The sequence below is a fragment of the Dipodomys merriami genome, unplaced genomic scaffold, assembly GCF_024711535.1.
Source record: "Dipodomys merriami isolate MVZ:Mamm:240054 unplaced genomic scaffold, mDipMer1.0.p SCAF_27, whole genome shotgun sequence".
NCBI lineage: Eukaryota > Metazoa > Chordata > Mammalia > Rodentia > Heteromyidae > Dipodomys > Dipodomys merriami.
In genome coordinates, this window is record NW_027204159.1 from 19,857,139 (window position 1) to 19,861,074 (window position 3,936).

Genomic DNA, 3,936 nt, shown 5'->3' on the forward strand with positions numbered 1-3,936 from the left:
GACACAGAATTAAAGGGAAACAGGAAAATATACAACAGAGGGGCCCATCAGCTGCACTGGACATTGATGAAAACAAACTAGCAACTCAAGGGCAGCAGTGGGAGGGAGGGAAGGAGAAGGAAAGAGGGCACAGCTTACTAAGGAAAGAAATGTACATATCACCCAATGTGGAAGAAGCTGTATTGTCAAAACTCATAGAATTCAAACATTATAGACCATGATAATGACCATTTGCCATTTGCCTTGTGAAGGTTAAAATATTTGTGACTTTAAGTATCACTATCTCACAATACTGTGAAATGTGTAAAATTATGAAATCACTTAATCTCAAGTCATTTCCAGCACCTAATGAGTATCACTGCTGAATTAGTTCACCCTTTGTCTCATTTTTTCTGTATTTCCCCTTCCCCTCCACAAATCAGACAAACTTTCATACAAAAGGAACAGATATCAAAAACAGAGGCAAGGGGGGGCAGTAAAACACAAGAATTGCAAAAAGTAAAATGAAAAGCTTTTTGTTTCCACTTCTTGGTGTTCCTTTCAGTAAGCTGTTTATTTCATCTCAAGTAAAATGTCTGATGTGGCTGTATAATAACAAAGTAGTGGTGGCACAAGCCTATAACCTCAGCAAATAGTAGCACTATGAATTAAAAGCAAGCCTGGGCTATACAATAGATGGTAATGTCTTATCTCAAAAGTTCACTAACAAGCTTGAAAACTTTATGCCAAATGAAAGAGCTGTACTGCTATATGATTATACCCATATAAGATAGAGAAGCAAGTCACAGAGACAGAAAGCATATCAGTGGCTACAATGGGCTGAGGGGAAAAGGAATGATAATTGCCTTTCCTGGTTAGCCATGCCAGTCACACAACAGTTCCTGTTTACAATCTTCTGGATACACTAAATGCTACTAAAGCATACATATTGAAACTATACATTTCATGGAAGAGAAATTACATTTCAATAGTAACACTCAAGAAAAGGAAAAGGCAAGCCACAGACTGGCCCGCATTGTTTGCCAAGAAAAATTTCTTAATGAAAGACTTGTCTCTGAAAGGAAGATAGTGGAAACAATCAACAATAATAAAGCTAACAACTCAATAAAATTATGCAGAACACTGAGAACAGACAATTCATTTACGAAATGAGACAAATAAAATGCCATTTGCAGGAGGCACCTACACACTGGTCAGGAAGCCTGCCCTCCAATGCCAATCCAGCTGTGCTAGTCCCTTGGCAAGTCTACCTGCAGAAGGGCTCCTCTGGATGTCCCAGGGACAGACCAGTTGGAGGCAGGGTTGCATCCTCAACAGCTTAAGATGAACCTTAGCAAAGTAGAGTGTGGGAACAACGTAGATCTTCCTAGTATCTAGACAAGTCCAGGCAAGGGACGAAGTGCCTGCAAGATCCTCAGAGAAGCACAAAGCCAAGAGCTGTGGGCCAGAAGAGGTCTACTTATGACCTCCAGAGAGCGAGATAATCCATCATGGCAAAGTGAAAGGTGAACAAAAGAAGTTTGTTTACACTACAACACAGGGTCCTGAGTCTATCTCGTCCTCAACCACCAAAACTCCAAGCCTCCAATGGACAGCCCCCTGACCTTTATTAATTGGTCTACAAACCACCAATTACTCGGTCTGCAAAACTACAAACCTCAGTCCTCCAAAGCTCCAAAACTCTGAACCTCCAAAGGGGAAGGCTTTTCCTTTTCTTCCCTTCCTCCTTTTCTGCAGGCCTCTCCACTCACCACAGACCACAGGCCTGCCCTGCTCTGCTCCGGGAGGCACCTCTCCGCAGGCCTCTATAGAGGCAGGTCCCACATTGCCTCCAGAGGAGGCCCCGAATGACCTTCGGAGGAGCCCCACACAGCCTCTTTTTTTTCATTTTATTTTATTTTATTTTATTTTTGTGAACATAGTGTTCAGAGGGGTTACAATTACATGGGCAGGATAATGCGTACATTTCTTACCAAGCATTGCAGCCTCCTCCTTTGTTTACCCTTCAAATCCCTTCCCAGCCTCCTCCTCCACCCCCCATCCAATCCTCTCCCTCTGTATCCTTAAACGACTTGTTTTTCCCCATCTCCTCTACAAGTAATACTGACATCAAATATAGTAAAAGCAGGGGTTATACTGTGGGGAAGGGCAATACAAAGCTACAAAGAGATAATCTTATAAATGCATTAGAAACAAATGCATGAAAGGAAAAAAAAACATTAAAATGCATATCTAAGGGTTCATTTTCCTAACATCACATTATCTGACCTTTTCCGCTTGACTCATACATATACTAGATATTGCAAATAAGGGAAAACATGGGACCTATGCTTCTTTGGGGCTGGCTTACTTCACTTAATATAATTTTTTCCCAAGTTTTTCCACTTCCTAACAAATGGGGCAATGTCATTCTTTCTGATGGAGGCATAGAATTCCATTGTGTATATATACCACATTTTCTTGATCCATTCATCTACTGAGGGGCATCTGGGCTGGTTCCATATCTTAGTTATGGTAAATAATGCTGCAATAAATATAGTTGTACTGGTAGCTTTAGTGTGGTCTTGTTTGTAAACATTTGGGTAAATGCCCAAAAGTGGGATTGCTGGATCACAGGGGAGCTCTAAGTGAAGTCTTTTGAGGAACCTCCATACTGCCTACCAAAGTGGTTGAACAAGTTTATATTCCCACCAACAATGAAGTAAGGTTCCCTTCTGTCCACATCCCCTCCAGCACATGTTGTGTTAGAGGTCTTGATTTTTGCCATTCTAACAGGAGTAAGGTGGTATCTCAATGTTGTTTTGATTTGCATTTCTTTAATGGCTAGGGATGTTGAGCATTTCTTCATGTGTGTATTGGCCATCCTTCTTTCTTCTTCAGAGAAGTTTCTCTTTAAGTCTTTCGCCCACTTTTTTATTGGGCAGTTGTTTCTTTGAGGATTTGTTGTTGGGGAATTTAATTTTTGCTTTCCAAGTATATTTTAGATATGAGACCCTTGTCTGTTGTATGGCTAGTGAAGATCTTCTCCCAGTCTGTGGGCTTTCTATTGATCTTGCTAGCTATGCCCTTTGCCATGCAGAAGCTCTGCAACTTCATGCAATCCCATTTGTACAACCTTTCTTTGATTTGTTTTGTTTCCAGGTCTCTATTCAGAAAATTTTGGCCTGAGCCGAGACCTAGGGTTTCTCCTATTCCATCCTGTAATGTTTTCAGAGTGTCTGCTTTGACTTCGGGGTCTTTGATCCATTTGGAGTTGATTCTGGTGCAGGGTGATATATAAGGATCTAGCTTTAGTTTTCTACAAGTAGTTAACCAATTTTGTCACCACCATATACTGAAGAGGCTGTCTTTGTTCCATTCTGTTGTTTTAGCTCCCTTATCGAAGATTAGATGGCGATAGGTCTGTAGGTTCATTTCTGGATTTTCAATTCTATTCCATTCGTCCTGAGGTCTGTTCTTATGCCAATACCAAGCTGTTTAGATTACTATGACTTTATAGTAGAGTTTGAAATTTGGTATTGATATTCCTCCCGCACTGTTCTTTCCGTTGAGGAGCACTTTTGCTATTCGGGGTCTTTTATTGTTCTATATGAATTTTTGGATTGCCTCTTCTATTTCCTTGAAGAATGAGGTTCGAATTTTGATGGGTATCATGTTGAATTTGTATATAACCTTGGGAAGTATTACCATTTGCACGATGTTAATCTTTCCAATCCAGGAGCATGGGAGTTTTTGCCATTTTCTAAGTTCTGTTTTGATTTCCTTTTTCAAGATTTTAAAGTTTTCATCATAGAGGTCCTTCACTTCTTTGGTTAAGTTAATTCCTAGGTATTTTATTTTTTAGTGGGGCTATTACAAATGGAGTTGCTTTCCTAATTTCAACCACACTTTTCTCATTGTTGGCATACAGAAAAGCTATTGATTTTGGGGGGTTAA